The sequence below is a fragment of the Lates calcarifer genome, linkage group LG3, assembly GCF_001640805.2.
Source record: "Lates calcarifer isolate ASB-BC8 linkage group LG3, TLL_Latcal_v3, whole genome shotgun sequence".
Classification (NCBI taxonomy): Eukaryota; Metazoa; Chordata; class Actinopteri; family Centropomidae; genus Lates; species Lates calcarifer.
In genome coordinates, this window is record NC_066835.1 from 22,874,548 (window position 1) to 22,895,224 (window position 20,677).

General features: G+C 42.4%; 1 long non-coding RNA gene across 1 annotated transcript; it reads left to right on the plus strand.

Annotated features, from left to right (window-relative positions):
- The first annotated feature begins 1,988 nt into the window (after positions 1–1,988).
- On the plus strand, positions 1,989–20,565 carry LOC108873895 (uncharacterized). Its single transcript, XR_001959565.2, has 3 exons — positions 1,989–2,203; positions 3,465–3,904; positions 20,472–20,565. It is a non-coding gene; the product is annotated as an uncharacterized LOC108873895 (long non-coding RNA).
- The last annotated feature ends 112 nt before the right edge of the window (positions 20,566–20,677 follow it).

Here is a 20,677-nt window from a genome sequence, read left to right on the forward strand (position 1 = left end):
TGTATGTGATTGTGCAGGAGAATTTTTGAGACAAAATTCTTATAAAATATAAAAAATTCTAAAATAATTTTCTTAAAATAAAAATAAAAAGAACAGGAGGCGTCGTGTTTTGTTGCTTCTGTTGTTTTAATCATCAGATTCTGTTTCATATGTTCAGGCATTTAGTGAAATATGAACTGATGAGTTAAACTGCAGCTCTTCTTCTCCGTCTGCAGTAACAGGAACAGATCAACAGCGCCCCCCAGTGGTGTCGACTCACATCGACTCTGGTTCATCAGGTCGAGTCTCTCTTTACATTTTCCTGCTGAGTTCAATGTTTTTATTTTTAAAACTTCCTGTTCACACAATGAAAAATAAAGATGAAGAAACTGAGCTGAAGCTGAAAACTGGTGTTCTGTTTTGTAAAAAATCATTTAAGATTAAATTAACTGATTAATCAATTAGTCGAGGTCTTTTTAATCAAGGAATAATGTAAGAATTAGATTTTGTACATGTTTAATGATGAATATTTTCTACCCTCTTTATGTTCAGACTGATTGGACCAGTTTTTCTTGTTGTTTTATTTCCTCTTCTATGTTTGTTTTTCTCCTGATTGTCAGATTAAAAGATGAAAAGCAGAATTGATCTCCTTTAAAAGTTTTTTCTATTTCTGATACAGACCAGAAACAAAATACAGTCTGATGAGAATAAATCAGACTCAGTGAAGGAAAAAGATTAAATTCAGTCTGACTGTTGATGATAAGTATAAAAAGATAAATGAATAAGTTATTTCTTGTTCTGACACAGTGTGCTGCTTCCATCAGTTTGAAAATAAAGATTTAATTCAAAGTGTTAAATCAGATGATAGATTATATGAATATGCAGGATTCAGGTTTATTAACCATTACTCTGCTTTAAGAACTGTAAACTGATCATCAGAATAAAGAGGGAAGTCAGTGAACCAACACTGCCACCTGCTGGGATGAAGTCAAAACTGCACTTCCTGTCACAGACCTGTTGGTGTTTCCTTCTTCCTACTGAGAAATAATAAAATGAGATAAAAAGCAGAGGAGAGTTTTTCTGTCTTTATTTGATGGAAAACAGACAGAATGCAGAGAGAAAATCTGCAAAACAAGCTGTAACTTGAGATTCAGTGTTTCAGCCTGAATGAGTTTATTTTGGTATTTGTCTCCATTAGAAGCCTCAGTTTCCTCTGAGGTTTATTCTGGGTGGACATCAGAGATCATGAATTCCTCTGGTGAAGTCAGATTAACACGAGTTAACATGAGTGTGAGAGTTCAGGTGTTTGTATTTCAATATAAATGACAGACAGCAGAGGGCGCTCACAGCCTGCAGATGTGGCCTGGTTCAGAGCAGCTGTTTGATGAGTGTAAGAGTTAAAGACTTTCAGGACATTAAAGGCATTTTTAACCATATTTTTTGGGTGTAAATGATTGATCAGGACACAAATCAGTAGAACCAGTGTAGTATTGATCAGGATCAGTGAACAGTCAGAGTTATAACCTGTACTCTTCATAAGTTACTAAGTAACTAAGATGCTTGTTATTTGTCAGACACATCGAAAGGCCAACAAACATGGCGTCCTCCGTTCTGACGGGTAAAGTTACAAACATTATTTCATCACGTTAAATAAGTCATTATTGTTGTATGTGACATATTTACACTCTTAATGTATCAGTGAAGCTGTCAGTGTTACAGGAGTCTGTCAATGGCAGCAGCAATAGCTCCTTCATGTAAAGACAACAGCACAGTGTGACGATGCGGACAGCCATGTTGTTTTCCGCCGTGATCACGTGACTTCGCGAGTTTACCGTCTTGACCTCCAAGAAATGTCTGTGGTTTATTTATAATTTTTTGTGTGAAAACTATAATTTATAATTTGAAAAGTGATTAAATAAATGAATAAAACAAACTGAATCTGATTCGACCAATCAGCGCAGCGCGGATCGAACTTTTGACCTTACGTTCACTTCCTGTTTACACGCAACTTTTTCGGAAACTTGTCCGCAGAGCTGCAAAGAAAAGTGCAACGGGGACAGTATCAGCGGGAGTTTCTGTTCCTCATGAAGCCGGACAAAGATACTTCTCTAACACCTGCGTCACGTCAGACAGGTGTGAGCGCAGGTGTTCTTACCTGACGAGCTGCAGCGGAGATTATTGGTTATAAACGCTGAGAGAACAGGAGCCTTGAAGATGTCTGAAGGTGAGTGAATTATTTATTTTCCTGTTTCCTGTTTATTAATTTAACAAATTTGGTTATTGAGGCACAAAGTCTGACTGTCAGTACCAGACTCCATTGACAAAAACAGGAATTTTATCGAGCAGAACACAGGAGCTGCTGGAATACCACTGCCTCCCTCTGTTGTGTGTTTGTGTTACTGTGTGACTTTCAGTGGCGGAAGAAGTCAAATGAAGTAAAAGTACCACACAATAACACAAACAAACCAGCAGTGGTATTCCACAGCTCCTGTGTTCTGCTCGCTAAAATTGCTGTTTGTGTCAATGGAGTCTGGTAGAGATAGATATTTCTGAAATATGTTAACGTGTGACTTTCTGTGAAATAAGTATTCACCACACACACACACACACACACATTCACACACTGTGGTCTCGTTGCAGCTGTTGTGATGACGCCTCCATCACACAGGACACAGCATTAACATTAACATCCTATAATAACACAGCTGCCAGCTGGGACACACACTTAAAGACTGTGTGTGTGTGTGTGTGTGTGTGTGTGTGTGTGTGTGTGTGTGTGTGTGTGTTTGGGATAATTTCAGGTTGCAGTGATTACATGTCTCCTGTTTTCTCTTAGAAACAAACAACACAACAGAAACAGTTGAAGTTGTTCAGAGTTCAGTTATTTTTACCTCCTCTGCTCCTTCCACTCTCCATCTGACCACCATCAGCCATCACCTGTAATCACCTGTCGTCTGTACCTGTCTATCTGTCTGTAGTCTCATTTAGACACTCGTTAGCAACCGCCTTTTTTAAGACACGTAAAAGCTTCAGACATCAGGAGTGGGGGATTTACTGACCCATTTTATGTCGGAGAATAAAACCTGAAAATGTCTGGAGCTTGTGTTAAAACCACAGACCTTATTTCAGACATTTAACCAGAAACACACTGACAACAGGAAGAGCTAACATGCTAACATGCTAACTGACTTCCTGGTTTTAGGATCAGTCCTGCAGTGCTTTATTGGTGGTTAGTGAACCAGCTTAGAGATGCATTACTGCCACCTACTGGACTGGAGTCACTGCTCTCTCATTAACAGATTCAGTCTCATTATGTTTCACTTAAGTTGTTTATTTTCTTTTTTCATCTCAACTGAAAGTGTGAAAAGAAAAAACATCATGTTAACACACACACACACACACACACACACACACACTCCAGCTGATCCGTTCTTCAGTGAACTTCCCATGTAAACAAACCCTGGCTCCTCTCCGTCCTTCCATAGGTCTCCCCACGTCTCCATCATCACCTCCGTCTCCCAATGAGCTCGGGTCCATCGCTATAGCAACTGGTTGCCACGGGCGACGAGACACAGCCAGCGCCAGGCAGCATCCTCCTCATCCTCACAGTTGCTGTCGAAAAGGCAGAGAGCGAGGAGAGAGAGGGAGAGAAGGCGCGGCGCGAGCAGAGCAGCAGAGGAAGACGCTTTTATCTCGCCAAAATAAAACCAACAAAATAAAAAAGAGAAAACGAAACCTCCAACCAGACGTCTGGATTCTCCTGCCGACGAGTGTTTCTGCTTCCAGCAGGAAACCAGAGGATGAAAGGATGGTGACAACTTGTTCTTCCAGGAAAGTGTTGCTTCAGTGCTCGGCTGTGTCGGAGTGCAGGCGGTGACCCCACCGCCGAGACCGCCGCCGCCGCCGCCGTCACTGCTGCTGCAGGGTGAGTCCCAACTTCCCTTTAATTTAATTCCCAGATTTCACCCGAGTCGTGTCTGTCAGGCGTCCTGTGGGTCCAGACTGTTGGGGTTCAGGGTGGTGCAGGGAGGTGAGCTGTGTCGTAGACCTCTCTCTCTCTGTGACGGGCGTGCGATGGCGTCTCCAGCCGGTAAAACGCCACAATGGTTTCATGTTGTTTACTCTCTGCTCAGGGGGCAAAAACTGTCTTCATCACCCCAAGACGTTTCATCAGGAGGACTTTAATCCAGGCTCCTTCACAGGGAGGAAATAAAAACTCTGGATTTTAATTCTCAAAGATCTGAAATGTTTCCTCTGATCTGCTGAAGGCTGTAATGTCACTTAGATCATGTTTCTGTGTTTGATTTTAGCAAAAAACTGTCTGGAAAATCTGACGTTATGTAAAATTCATATGTGGATCTTCAAGGAAAAGGTTATTTTTTAAATTAATTCATCCATCCATCCATTCATCCACCCACTATCTGCTGTTTATCCAAGTCCAGGTCCTGTTTAATGATTAATTATTAATATTTTAGGAATTATTGCTGCTGAAATGTCAATAGATTTATACACCTCTCTCCTGGTTTTCATACTGATCGATGAAACAAGTAATTTCTACGTCGTCTTAAAAAGTCTTAAACCTGCAGAAACCCTGTTTTTTCCTGTTGGTGTTTCTCTGTGAGTGTTGGATGTTTACAGCCTGATAATCTGAATTCTTTTAGATTTAGTGTCATGAAAACAAAAAGCAACAGAATTTAGATTCAGGTGCAGCAGAGGTAGAAGGTCAGGAAAACTCTCGAGAGAAAAAAAAGAGAAGAAACAACAACCATTTTCTGAGGCGAGGTTTTGTAGCTGTGGTGATGGTGGTGGGAGGTTGTTCACTGAGGGTGGATCCATCACATCCCTCCTCACATATTCATACCTTCATGGATTCAGAATGTCGTCGTTCAAACGTTCATCAAACTTTGTTTCCTTCAGAAAAATAACTTTCCAGTCGATTTGATCTCACAAACGTTTGGACATATCTGAGTGTGACAGGTGAAATGAAAACACATCGGTTTTATTATGCCTTTAGAACGGATGAAGCCTTTCAGATGAGAGGTGAAATGTTTTCAAGAAACCTAAAAGACGTCCAGTTGCCTTCAACTGGATTAAAACCAGTAAAAACACTGAATAAAGCAGCTTCGTGTTAAAAGGGTCTCAGCTGTGGGAGCAGTGGTTTGTTCAGCTCATTTCTCTGATAACTAGATAACTATCCAGGCGTCCGATGACTAAAACCCTTCACCTGGTTAAAGGTTGTTAAAGGACAGTGATGTGACTTGAAACAGATAGAAGGTCGTCGACTGGAAACAGACTCGCAGAAAACTCAGTATAGGGTTCATAAACAGAGATTAACTGCTTTATTGATTATTCGTTTAATGACGAGCTGCTTTTTGTGTTTAAAGTAGAGTCAGACCATCGGCTGCAGGACTCTTTGTTCTTCATGACTCTTTGTGGCTGCAGAACAAACCTGCGACCAATCAGACGCCTCCTGATGACGGAGACGAATCTAAACATGTAAAATGAGTTTCTGCATTAGCCCTTTGTTCAAAGTTAGAACCACGACAGCCACACTAATGGAAAATACTGCTGAGATATTGGAAGAAAAAAACATATACAGGTAAAATGACAGAGAGATAAAGGATGTTTTCTCTCTGCAGGAGAAAAGTTTTGAGCTTAAACCCAGAATGAATCAGCATCTTCTTTTATCTGACTGTGTTTCCTGAAACAGAACAGAGATCATCCGCCCTGTCGGGACGTCAGGGTCAGTCAGGATGAGAGGAGGAAACTCCTCCTGTCACACGTTCGAACAGACGACGACATGGAAATGTTTTTTACACCATCAGAGGTGAAAGTGTTAAAACACAACGACAGCAAACAGGAGGCGAGGCCGCCGCCACGCCACCGCTACGCCGCTAAATCTGTCGACACGTTTAATCCAAAACTGTCCCGGGGCGGACTGCACGCGCTCAGTGCGAAGAAAAGAAAGAGGAGCTGTCAGAGTATTTATATACTGACCTGTTTTAACTTCATTTATATTTAGATTCCTCATAAACTGATCTGTGAGAGTCCAAATTTAATTAGAGACAGAAATAACCTGAGAGACAGAGATGATGAAGAGACGGACGGAAACAACTGGAAACACAAGAGACAGACAAAAAGAGACATAAAGGAAGGTTAGAGACAGGAAACGAGCAGAAAAAGGCAACAGAGACACAAAACTAGAAAACCAATGAAATGCAAAACAATAAAAGAGAGAAAATGACCACAGAGGGAGATGAAGCAGCAGAATGGACGACAGATTGAATCGGCTCAGGAGCCAAAAAGACATTTTTAACACGAGATAATCAGAACAAACCGAAAATAGAACAGAAAAATAAAACAGGAGGAAGTGTGGAGGAGAGGCGGCGACAGTCCAACACTTCCTGGCCTCAGAGCGACAGGGAGATAAATAATTACAGCAGAGAAATAAAGTGAGATGAAGAGAAACAAGTCAAACATCAGACCTACAGTAACAAAATATAAAATCTGTTAACGAGCCTTTTAATCAAACCACATCAATTCAAATCAGTGGTTTTCAAATGAAAGTTCTTCAGCTCTGAATTCAAATTTGAGCGTTAAGTTTTCAGCAGTAATTAAACTTCAGACTATAACGACTTTCCCTCTGCTTCACAAACGTCTGAATGATTTAAATAAAAACATCAGAGAAAACAACGCGATGAGTTTGAATTTAGACTAAAAAAGTAAAGAGAGAATAAAACTGAAAAATGCTCTGAAAAACATTAAAACACATATTAAATGCAGGTAATAAGGGCTGCGGATACACATGTACTGAGGATGAACAGCAGTTTTCAGATGGAGGGGTGAGGAGGGGGGAGACTGTGAGGTGAAGCTCTTTGCACCCGATCACAGATTTGTGTTAAAAATCACACTCGTCCTCCTCAGCGTCATAACGACATGAAACACATTTATCACATTCAGTGTGGATATCATTATCACTGATGTGCACACACCTGTAAATCTGATGCTTCGTATCAGTGCAGAACTCCATTCAGAATCCTCCTGATTTTAACTTTCCTTCAGTGTCACAGTAAATCAGTGAGAGTTGTCTGAACGTCCACGATTCGCAGCAGCTGCTAACGGCTGCTAACGGCTGCTAACGGCTGCTTTTAATGAAGCTTTTCATTTTTCCAGCCTTTGAAAATCCTCGTCTCTGTGTTTGTACGTGGCCGACTTCTGGTCTTAAAGGCCCTTTTCAGCTCCAGGCTTTTAAACGTCCCTCAGAAAGTGTCTCGGGGGCGTCACACCCTCTGCAGCCGTGTTCACAGACACTGACGTGACAGAGGTTTTGTTCAGTATTAGAGAAACAGTCAGGCAGCTGTGACCAACACATCTGGATCTCACAGCTCAAACAGCTCGGCTGCAGCAGGAAACCTAAAAACACAGCATCTCTCTCTCTCTGTTTGTCCTGTGGTCAGTGATAGTCTCTCGCCCGTCAGTGTCCAGCAGCCTACCTGCTGAGATGACTTATTGACAAGCTGTCAGGCATCGCCGTGGCAACAATCACTTTCCCTCGTTAGCGGCTGTGTTGTTGTTGTACAGACAGTCGGGTTCGGATCGATGTGGCCGCTGCTCGCTCGCACATTATCAACCTGGTTTACATTTAGACCCAAAACACACAAACACACCAGGAAGGAAACACTACAGGAGGACGTTTGTTCTTATAGAAACATCTCTATATCTCTCTATACCAGACTCCATTGACAAAAACAGGGATTTAACCAGGAGCTGCTGGAATACCACTGCCTCCATCTGTTAGTGTGTCTGTGTTACTGTGACTCTCAGTGGTGGAAGAAGTAATCAGATACTTTACTGAAGTAAAAGTACCACACACACACACACACACACACACACACACACACACACAGAGTCATCTGTCAACAGATTGTAGCTCAGTGCCGCTCGTCCACCTCCCTGCAGAGAGAGGGAGGAGCTGTGTGTGTGTGTGTGTGTGTGTGTGTAATGAAATCATCATCATCATCATCATCATCAGTTACATAACGATCACCATTACCCTGTTGTTACTGTCAACATAATTCAGTGTGTGTGTGTGTGTGTGTGTGTGTGTGTGTGTGTGTGTGTTGCCGTCCAGCCGACGCCCGGTGACTCATGTCAGACTGACAGCAGCGCTGATCAATTACAGCCAGAGATCAGAAGACATGACCACAGATCAATAACCATTACTAACTGCCTGTGTGTGTGTGTGTGTGTGTGTGTGTGTGTGTGTGTGTAGCAGATGTAGAAGCAGTTTAAAGTGTGGTCGTGTATAAACTTTGTCTTTTTATTTCTTCTAATTAAACTAGGAAACTTCCGTGTGCAGCATCAGGAGGAGAAACTTTAAACTGAGCAGAGGAGCTCGCTGCTTTAACTCAGGGAGAATCTGTAACCTCCAGTGTTTGAGTTGATGCCGATGATCAGAGGCAAAAAGAAACTCACCTTAACACCGTTAGTCTGCACTTCAGCTGAGAGTCAGAGTCACAGATGGAGGCGGTGGTGTTCCAGCAGCTCCTGTGTTCTGCTCACTAAAATCACTGTTTTTGCCAATGGAGTCTGGTACTGATATAAAGTGAGGTTTCTGGAAACAATAACACTTAGCAACACTTTACTTTAAGTCCAAATATTTGGCATTTATAATCACTTTATAAAGATGATAAGATCTAGAAACATCTCTATATATCACGACTCCATTGACAAAAACAGGGATTTTACTGGGAGCTGCTGGAATACCACACACACACTAACAGATGGAGGCAGTGATATTCCAGCAGCTCCCAGTAAAATCTGTTTTTCTCAGTGGTTCTCAGTGGTGATTTTTTTCAGTTTGTTTCCTGTTTTTAAAATAGTAAAATACAAACATGGCTGCACTCATCTGTAGTATTCCATCACACACACACACACACACACACACACACACACACACACACACTGAGAGTGTTTAGTTTGTCAGAAGCAGACAAATCCGACTTTTCCCGACGGAGACGAACAAAGTTGTCGACTCCCACAGAGTCTGCTGACAAATCACAGCCACACACTCTGCTAATCCACACACACACACTGCACATCACAGTGTTTGATATGCTAATGAGGCCGTGACATCATCAGGTGATTTGTGTTGAAACACAGAGCAGCCAAACGAGGCTTCACTGGAACTAATGAGTGTGAATGTTTCTGTGCGTGGTGTGGAAACTCTCAGCATCTGTAAAACCAGCAGGTGGATGAGACGAGTGTTCAGCATCAAAGAACCAACTGAAAGGTTTAACATCACAGCTTTAGTGTCATGTTCAGCACGTCAGCGAGCTAAATGTTCACTCTGCTGTTTTTACTGGTTCGTTGTGGCTGAACTCAGCTCCTGTTATAGCATCTTGTACCGGTTGTAGCATGCTAGCTAGCTAGCAATATACGGATGTTTCCGAGTGGTGATTAATGAGGTTGAAGGAGATGAGTTAAACAGCTGTTGTTATAGTGTATGTCTCATTATTAGCAGACAAACTGAAAACAGCTGAGCTTTAAACGAATGAACGGAGCTGTGTTGGTGGGTGGGGTGTCGTTTCAGGTACAGGTGAGGAACTGAACCGAAACTCAAGATGTTTGACGACCTTTAGTCCTGCTCTCTCTGCACCTGAGTGTTCGACCTTTCAGATGTTTGTTGGTTGGTTTTTGGTAAAATTAGACTATTGGTGAAGCTGCCCTGCCTAGCTTAGCTAATGTCCAGTTGTCATGATGAAACCGCTTTTATCTGCTAGCTAAACTGTAACATTACATATGATGGAGAATAGATGTCGCTGGTGATGGGACGATTTACGATTTTATCACCCATCACGATAAAAAACACAATAAGTTGATCGCGGACGTTTTTCTAAACGTTTGTTACATTATGATGCTGATTTGGTCACCAGTGAATTAAGCTAACGTTAGCCAGGTAATGTTAGCTACGTAGCTAAATAGTTAAAAGCTCCACTGTCTCGGAGCAGAGCAGAGCTAACATTAACTGTAACTTTAATGTGACCACAGCCCATAAGGAACAGTTCAAATCATTCCAAGAGTTTAAAGCAGATTTTCATATTGTCCGATGGGTGGAGTTAACTGATTTGAATACTTAAATAAAACATACAGAATAATGCGGTAACATCTGCAGCTGAGGCAGTGAAACTTAGCGTAGCCTGATGTAGAGCTGCGTCGTCCATCTCAGACGTTCAGGTGTTTGGACACCATGAGGCACAGAAGGAGGTTTACCTTCAGTCCTACACCTGCTGCAGTGTGTGTGTGTGTGTGTGTGTGTGTTGTTGTTGTTTCAGCCTCCAGTCAGAGGGTTGTTGTTATTCTAAGCTGCAGTGTCACACACACACTGAGGAGGATGTATGTACATATTCTAACATCCAGACGTGTGTGAAGTGACAGATTTCACACTAACGCAGAACAAACACACACAGAAATACACACTACACACACACACACACACACACACAGATCCAGGAACAGTGTGTACATTCAATATTTATCCCAAATCCTGTTTTATAACCTGAAACACTGAAACACTCAGGGGTGGAGGTCTTCACAGGTTCACTCTCTTCCTGGATATTTTTAATAATCTTTAATTTGAAAGCCTGATATTCAGTGTTTCTGTAGTCCAACCTGAAGTTAGCATCAGCCTGGTTCCTCCACAGAAAATAAACTGTGACGTTTCTGATCCTTCCAGGTTTAGGTCTTCAGTCTTTAGTCTTTAGTCCTCAGTCTTTCTTCTTAGAAAGTTAGTGAGAGTTTGAAAGAGCGTGAGTAGAAACACAACGAGGCTGTAAAGGTGGACTGGTGAGTAGATGGGTTTTCATGTTAACGTCCCCGACAACCTCTGTAGTCTCATTTAGACACTCGTTAGCAACCGCCTTTTTTAAGACACGTAAAAGCTTCAAACATCAGGAGTGGGGGATTTACTGACCCATTTTATGTTGGAGAATAAAACCTGAAAATGTCTTGAGCTTGTGTTAAAACCACAGACCTTATTTCAGACATTTAACCAGAAACACACTGACTTTGGGACGAGGGAACAGGAAGTGCTAACATGCTAACATGCTAACTGACTTCCTGGCTGTGAGAAGTGGTTCTAAACTCTGAAAAACAAGCCTTTGAGCTGATATTAAATTGGTCTGGAATAAATCTTATAGAGAAATTCTGGCATTATTCAGACTTTGATATTTCACAGGTTAAACTGGAATAATGAGTTAAAACCTTCGTATTGTTTCATCAGTTCCACTCTGTGGGTTTTCACATAAAGACGACAGTTGAATGTCATGTTTAGCTGAAACCTGTTTGTGTGTGTGTGTGTGTGTGTGTGTGTGTGTGTGTGTGATGAGCAGTAAAATGAATAAAACACCATCATCTCTCTGCTGTCAAATCCAAACTGGAGACTCTGTGGAACTACATCATCTCCTAATTGAATTCTGTCTTGCATGAAAGCAGGACACACACACACACACACACACGCACGCACGCACACACACACACACACACACACACACACACACACCTCTCCCCGTTGTGTGAAGACAGCAGAGCAGTAAATTGACGGCATGAATAATCCAGAGTTTTTCTTCATTGTTCTTCCTCCTGCTGAATTACAGCTCAGTTTCCTGCAAAATGAAAAATCAAACGGCTTCGAACTGAGAAACCAGAGACAGGAAACGCTGACGACAGGTTTGTTTAAAGGACGGAGCGACGTCAGTCAGACATTAAACGTTAACCTTTAACACCTTTATCAGCAGCTGTTACAGTTCCCAGGTTTCCTTTCTCAGATTTTTTGGGATCATCTTTCCAAATCTTCTTTGTCCAGATGCTCGACTTTCTCCACATCTTGTTAGCGTAGCTGTAACGTGGAAACCTGTCACATGACGTGTAGCATAAAGCTGTCCATCCATCCATCCATCCATTCATCCATTCATCCATCCATCCATCCATTCATCCATCCATCCATCCATTCATTTTCTTCCATTTATCTGGGGTCAGATCGCAACGTTTTCCAGCTCCTCCTGGAGGATCCTGAGCTGTTCCCAGCTCAGATTAGATATGTGAACCTTCCAGAGTTCTGGGTCTACCCTGGAAAACCTCCAAAGGAGGGAGTCCAGGAGGATCCGAACCAGATGCCTGAACCACCTCAACTGTCTGATATGGAACTTCACCTCTCTGGCATAAAGCTATCATGATTAAATGAATCATAACTAATGATGCAGGATGAATGATGGAGGATTACTGTTTCTTATTACATTGGATGTTTGGGATTTCAGTGATGACGTAGATTGAAGCAGTCGAATGCCGATTGGTCACTTTGAAGCGTTCAGGTTGGTCCTCGCTGCAGGTGTCATGATGAAAGATCAGAAATTAAGCAGCAGGAAAAAGAAGGTGGTAGCGCCTCCCAGAGGCTGAGGACAGGTCCATTCTGTTTGTTGTACAGTAATTCAGGTGATGTTGTTTCTCTGTTGTGAGACGTTCGCTGCAGTTTTTAGACTCGTCAGTCGTCCTGTGTTATGTTTCCTTTAAGTCACGGTGTTGTAAACAGTAAATGCAGCAGACAGGGCTGGTGTCGGTGTAGAAACCTGGGCTGAGTGAGACCACACTGACTGTATCTGCAGAGCCCTGATGTGATGAATAATCCAGATGTGTGTGTGATGAGTGTTTGGCCTCCAGCTGGCAGACTCCTCAGGCTGAAACTCTGAGATCTGCAGGTTTATCCAGGTTCATGTTTAGTCATCCACAGAGACCTGCGTGAGGGAGCCACAGAAACACAGCTGGAAAAGGTCCTTGTAAGACCTGGAAAAACCTTAATAAGTGTCTCTGAAGGAGGTTTGATTATTCCAGGTAAATTTACCTGTTGTCACTCGGTCAGCCTAAACCAAACGTGTCTATTCTTTGTCCTGAATCTGCATCGACTACAGAACTGGGTCTGACCCAGACTCTGCAGGATTTAGAGGCCCCTGTTGGCTGCTTCTGCTTCAGGCTCTCAGTGTTAAGTGCTGTCAATTTTTTCCTGTTCTGGGTTTTAATCTGGTATTTGTGGGTAAAAAACGCCAGAAGAAATGATTAATAATTTAGTCAAATATCTGTTAAGAAACAAGAAAAAGCTGCTCTGCTGTTAAATGAATAAAAAGTGGCCTCGGAAAGTTTGGGAAATGAGAAACATGTGGACACAGATTCAAATAATACAGCTGCTTATCTGAGGAATGAAAGACGGATGAAGTGACGGATGATAAATCACATCTACACCATCAATTCTCCAAAGAAAACTGGCATTTAAATAATGACTGAGGGGATGAAATAACCTCTACCAGGGCTCCCCTGCTAACGTCAGAAGAAATTCTCATATTTTTGTGAAATATGATGATTTAATGTTTCATAAACTTCACTATATATCACTATACCAGACTCCATTGACAAAAACAGGGATTTAACCAGGAGCTGGTAGAGATATATAGAGATGTTTCTGGATCTTCCTCTTTAATAAAAAGCTCTGTCTCTGTAGGAATCCTCTCATTGTGTTGTCAGACATTTACACACAGAAACAGGTTGTGGTTTTATGTGTCCGACCGTTTCCTCTGATGTTAACAAACTGAAAACAACATTAAGATTCAGACGACAATCGAAGTGAGAATCAGAGTGAACACACAGCTGCAGAAGATCATCAGTGACTGAGCAGTGAGCAGGTAGAAAACATAATAATGTCAATAAATCCAGATGTCAGAGTCACGTCCCATCTCACACAACAACGATTCATCATCTTTATCGTCTCGTTACGATCTGCCGCCGCAGATGTTTGTCAGAAAATTGTCTTTAAAAAATAACATGAACTCAGCTGCTCTCTCAGGGATTCTCACTCCCAACCTGGATGCCTTGCTCATTGAATCAAACGTTTACCTGCAGAGAGTAAACAGAGAGTCAGAGTGAGGCTGTGTAGCCCGGAGCAGTATTGAAGGTGTTGGAGGCCGGTTGGTTTGGTCTGAGGATCAGAATCAGGCTGCTGCTGTTTGCATGTGAATCAGCTGCTGCGGCAGGTTGAAGTCTCTGCTGCAGAGTCTCTGCTTCCTGCTAGAGACACAACAACTTTTCGTGCTGTAGCAAAGACTCACAACACGTTACAACGAATCAGAGTCGCAGCCTCAGCCTGATGTTACAGATGGAGTGAGTCTGAGGAGACGTCCACACTGTTTTCATTTTGAAACAATTTATGTCCAGACAAGTGTTTGAGCTTCATATCAGAAATAATCTCCATCCAGACACACACCTGAAAAGACAGATCATGTGACTGTGTACACTGGGCAGGTGCATGTCAGTGTAAACAGGAAGTAGACTGTTTACTCTGCAGTCGGTTGCTTATCAGTTGCAGAGGAGGAAACAGCTGCAGTTGATAAGTTACAGTTTTTAAACAAAACAAAGTTTGACTCCACCAGGTGCTAACACTAGCGTTTCTTGCTCTGAGCCACATCTTCACGTTTCAGTTGTCAGTCCTTTTCTGTGCTGCCCAGCTGAGGCGAATAAAGCTGGTCTTAGCCAGCTATCTTCACCCAGCTAAGGTGAAAATAGACAACCATATCTCACCATGTTCGCTATTTTTGGTGCCATTGTTAGCTAGGTTAGCTAGCTAGTCTGATTTTTTTTAGTTTGAGTTTGACAATGAACACGACAAGTAGGATGATGTACAACGAACTTTGAAGACACATACAGGTGGAGGCTGGACAGGTGGAGGGAGCTGAGTGCAGCAGCGAGGAAACTGGAGTATGTCAGGTTTTCTTGTTTTGGCACTAAAGGCACTAAAAGACGTCTGTCAAACAAACTGCAGCTGTGAATCAGGAATAACATCCACAGAGCAGAGTTTACGTCTGACTCTGGTACCTGAACGCAGCCTCAGAGCTGTGGTCGGTCTCTTTGGGAGGTGTTGGAGGTCAGCAGTGTTTTGAGATTCAAACTCTCTGGAGAGTAGTTTGGAGAGTCTGGACAGAGGGTCGAGAGAGGGCCGTGGTTTCTGTCTTTGTTCTGTCACATCTAGAAACATTTCAGCTTCATGATGAACACGAAGCAGGTTTTCAGGATGGAGATGCAGCCTGAAGAACATGATGTAAATCTGTGGTCGACTGCAGAGAAACAAGAGACTGAAAGCAAAGAGAAATTCATCACCTCACATCTTTAAAACAAACTGTTCTGCTACAGCATCAGTTTGTCAGAAATAATGGAAAAAGAAAATAAAGCATCTAAAATTCAGGTTCTGCAGAAGCTTCCCCCTCTCTCTCTCTCTCTCTCTCTCACCCACACAGATTGACATCCTCCTCTCTCGCCCACTCTCCCTCCTCCACTCTCTAACACCAACACATTTTACAGCAGGACTCTTCACTGTGTCTTCTGTCCACCTCCAGCAGCTCTAAACGTCTTATGCAACAATGACCAATGCTCAGTGTTTAAAATGCTGCAGGCAGCAGCAGTCGGTTCAGTTTTTATCTGTTCTGAAAGATGGTGGAGTTTGTTAAAGTTTGTCCTGAAGGTGGCGCTACAACGGCTGCACCTCCACACAGGAGCTTAGCAATCACTAAGAATATCCTGATAAAGACTGAAGAAACCAGTGGAATCATTAGTTAAGCTTTGAGAATATTAAATATTATGAAAACAGAGAAACTATTTACTGTGAAAACATGTTTTGATTAATCAAAAAACCGGTGACGACTCCGACCACAGATTTCTCTGATAGGACCTTTTATGTAGAGGAGCAGATTAGACAGTCAAAACCAGTCCAGAACTTTAATCAGTTTCTTGAACCCATCTTTCTCTGCTGTGTTCAGGGACATCACGTCTTTAACTGAGAGGAAGGAAACTGTTATATCCACACTTCTTTTTCAAACACAAAAACAACAGGGTAGATGTTAGTTTTGGCTCAGCCCTGTTAGCTGTTAGCCCTGTTAGCTGTTAGCCCTGTTAGCTGTTAGCCCTGCTAGGACGTGGTGTGGACAGACAAACAGCATCTTCATCCTCTCCGTGTCTCTGGGATGAAACCTTTTCAGCTGATTGTAAAGATTTGTTTTGTTTCTGATCTTTGTTGGTATCAACTGGCGACATGCTTTTCAGACCGTCTTCATCTGGTTGTATTGTTGTGTTTCTACTCACGCTCTTTCAAACTCTCACTAACTTTCTAAGAAGAAAGGCTTTTGTAGAAGAGCTCAGAGCTAAATGAAATGACCAGTTGGAAGCTTAGTGGTGGAGACGTTGACGTCATGTGACCGTGGTGTAGTTGATTGATACTAGTTTGTGTAATTTCTTACAGATAAAAATAAATTACAATTTTTATTTAAATCCTCTTTTGAAAAACAGGAAACACCTGCACAGGTGCTGCGACAGTAACATTCTTATTTATATTTCCTGACACAGAAACTGAGCAGAATTCAAATTCAGTTTGACTTTGAACAACGTCGCCTAATTAACTTGACAACATGAGATCGTCGGCTCGACTGCACCGACACACACACACACACACACACACACACACACACACTAATCTCTGTTCCCTGTTCCAACCTGTTGCTGTTTGTCTGAGAAAAAAACAACAGTCACTGCTGCTGCAGAACAGCCGGTCTGTGGGCGGTGAACTGCAACACTGTGTGTGTGTGTGTGTGTGTGTGTGTGTGTGTGTGTGTGTGTAGATTTTAATATTACATCTGAAATCATTTACTTTAAAATATGGTTGAAAAATCATCTGATGTTGGTCATTTATTGTTTTAATGAACTGATGAAAGTCACTGAAATGTCATAAATTGAAATTGTGTGTGTGTGTGTGTGTGTGTGTCTGTGTCAAGACCGCAGTGACCACGGTGCGTGCTGTGGTTGCCATGGTTACTGAGGTCTCTCTCTCTCAGCCTGTCGACTGATTAGACTATGGAAGTTAGCAGCCGTCACCATGGCGACACTGCACCTGATGTAATTACACCATTCATCAAATCCAGAAAGGATTTGTTTATTTCCTAAATTCACACCGGTCCAGGTAAGAAAAGAAATAATAAATGAAAATACAATCAACTTTTCTTTAAACAGCCAATTAGAGCTTGTGTCAGGGGTGGGAGACGACGTCCAAATGAACGAGGCGACAGTGAATGTGTCATCAGTGCAGCAGCTGCAGTTCCCCAAACATCCACTAGATGGTGCTGTGATCAAACTGTATTGATTGTCTTGAAGTGAATGGGAAACTCCTCAGCTTGTAAATCAGAGCTGCAATCAAAAAGTTCCAAGACTGACCCTGTCACGAACAAACAAACGAACGTAGCGCAGCATGGTGATGTTCATGCAGCAGGTGCAAGCAGTAACTTTCATGAGTCAGTATTCAGCATTACGTCACGTGATCATGAGGATTTCTGTCAACAGTCCTGGGATGAGAGCGATCCCTACTCGCCAGATTTGGCTCCGGCAACTTCCTTCATTAACTAAAACTATCAACAGAATGTCAAAGACGTTTGTGTATCACAATGCAAAGATATCTCCTGAAGTTAGCATGCTAACCAGCTGGTGCTGGCCTGTCTCGTAATACCTCTTTGTTCCTGAAGAGGTGCTAGTGAGTCACTGTAACGTCCAGCCTGTCCTCAGTCCACCAACGATTCCTCTGGACCGGTACATGAACGGCTGTTAATGCTAACACTGTATAATGATTGTTCATGAAGGCGTGATGTGTTCATGTTCCACAAACTCCATGAGCCTTTTGAACGTTCCACAGAACCATAAACATTAGTTGTCTGTTGAGTAGCACTAGCAAAAGCTATCATATAGCACCTTTAATCATTGGACTAACTCCAATGAAGCCACTGAACCAGACAGAGTGATAACATCTGTGTGTGTTTATTCGGCTCATTTCAAAGACTCAGACTTGACAAAGCTCCATCAGCCACAGAGACAATACGCAACCACCACCGGTGAATCAATCTGTGTGTGTGAAATCATTGGAGTGACTGTGAGCGGAGGCTCAACACTAACCAGCTCCTCATTACATGGTCAGACTGTGGCACCTCCTTATCTGACGCTCTGAAGACGAAGGGAGTTCAATGACGGAGCTCTGACCTCCGCCGAGTCTAAAACTTCTCCCAGAACTTTTTACATTTCTTTGATTTTACGGAGATGGCTCTTCAAAGGCTTCGGTCTGGTAACACTGTGATGGCTTTTCACAGTGGGAGTGACACCTCTGAGGGTCAGCGTGAGATTTTCCATCAAATCTAATTACTTTTTTTTAGGTTTTCACGCATTTTCAGAGGCAGCAGCCGCAGCCTGGAGGGACTCTGAGACTTTATTTCTTGCATTATAAAGGAGAACATACTGCTGAGCGAGTGTGTGTGTTCAGGTGTGTGTGTTTTCCCATCTTACAATGATGAATCAGCTCAAACCTGCTTCCAATTAATCTGTAAATAATAACTGACGATAAACAGCAGCTTTAAGGGATTAATTTCTTTGCAGGCCAGACAGAAAGGTACCGGCTGCATTTTAAAACTCTGAGAGAAGGTTTCTGCTGCAGAACCTCAGAAAACTGAAGCTGAACTGAATAAAAATGTAGAAGAAGACGGGCAGTGAAATATTAAAGAGGATAGGAGGGAGAAAGTTTAACTGTGCGGTTTCAGCAAATCCTCCACGGAGGTCCTGCGATCGGCTCGCTGTGCTCGTTAAAACTGATCAGAAACAGAGCGATGTGATGCATGTAAAGAGACATTTCACCAGAATTCATATCAAACCGCTCTGGACAGAGGAAGGTCTGCAGGAGAATCACACAGTCGCAGTATGAGCTGGAGATAAACAGCTGGTGGAGCTGATTCTCCAGCCGCTGCCTTTAAACCACAGAAGAAGAAGATGAGGTCAGGGCTCAGACCGTGTGGAAAAACAGGAAGGAAATCTGACATTTCTGTTTGTTTCATGTGTAAATGTGAGGACGCTTCCAGCCTCAGATCTGACGTTTCCTCTCATCGCGCTTCACAGACATCAGTTTATTCATCAAGTCTGTTTCATCCACGGCTGCTGTTACAACGAACACAAGTGTAAAAACTTTGGTGCAATATTTAGAGATTTTCTCACATTATCTGCATTTTTACTCAGGTTTGTTCTTTACGTGAGAGAGAGAATGTGTCTCAGTCTGACCCTGGTGGCATCACTGGTTCTGTGTTTGAAGAGATGATCGTGTTTCCACCCATAGTGTTTGTTTGTGGAAACCAACTTCAGGCTGGTTGGACGTCAGACCACTGGACCATATGGGACGAGAGAGGAGATATTTTGGTTTGCTGGTGAATCAACGAGGAATCATTTCCAGACCAATAAATGTCCTGATAACCCATCTGTTGTTTCAAGAAGCACTTCTGTCTTTTATTATGACGTATGATGTTGGATAAACAGCTCAACACAGCGACATGGGTCATATCTGCCCCTGATGTCGACACAAACAGCCTCTGATACAGTTTGGTTTTGTGTTCAGGACATTGTAGATGTTCCTCACGTTACCTTGTTTCTCTCCGACATCTTCTTCCTCAGGTTAGATAACAGAAAAGTCCGAAGTCAACTTGACTAATTAAACTCCGTATTCACTGCAGCATCATTTCCTACATCAGGATTTGAATCTTTACAGACATTCTTCTCAGTACATTTTAGATCTGCATTATTTTTTATTTTAACACAGAATCAAACAGGTCGAGGAATAATAACTTAATTCGCTCAGTGTTTTGTTTCTCCTGCTGCAAACAGAAACAGACCACAGTGAATGTTGGACACAAACACTCCACATGAATCTGCATGAGGACGACACATGAAAAGTTTCATACGAGGTTTCACCAAATTTTACTTCTCACAGAAAGAAACACAACTGAAAAAAAACCTAAAAGAAAAAAACATGACAGCATCGGAAGCCAATTGAGTTTGGCTTCAATCTGCATGTGGGAAGCAAATGAAGAGCTTCTCTCCAGAACGACATGTTTAAAACAAACGACTCCCACAGTCCCACCCACAGACCGCTGGCACGAGAACAACAGCGAGAGAAAACAATGAAGTTAGAAAGAGTCTGAGGACTTTTAGTTATGAAACAGCAGATCTGCTTCATGAGGACAAAGATATCTCAACACACACTGCAGAGACAAAACACTGTACCTGTGGTGACTGCACGACCACAAAGTCAAATACATGACGTCTGATCCAGAGTCCATTGACAAAAACAGCTAAAGCTAAAGCTAAAGCGGTTAACTAGTTTTGTGTTATTGTGTGGCACTTTTACTTATAGGAGGAATCTGATTACTTCTTCCTCCACTGAAAGTCACATAATAACACAAACACACTAACAGATGGAGGCAGTGGTATTCCAGCAGCTCTTGTGTTCTGCTCGATAAAATTCATGTTTTTTTCAATGGAGTCTGGTATTGATATATACAAACAAGAAGGAGACTGATCTTTTTCTTCTGTTTTTGTTTGTGATCCAGAAGGCCTCTCCTCTCTGACACCGACCTTCTTTTGCCACAAAGACAATGTTTTCCTGTGGACCGTCTCTCACTGGACAGAAGAGGACGGTCTGAACCGACCGATCATTCTCCATCCCAACATGGCCGACGACCTCTACAGCAGCACCTTCTCCGCCTCCGAGTCGGACTTCTCTTCCTCTTCTTCCTCCTCGGCATCGGCCTCCTTC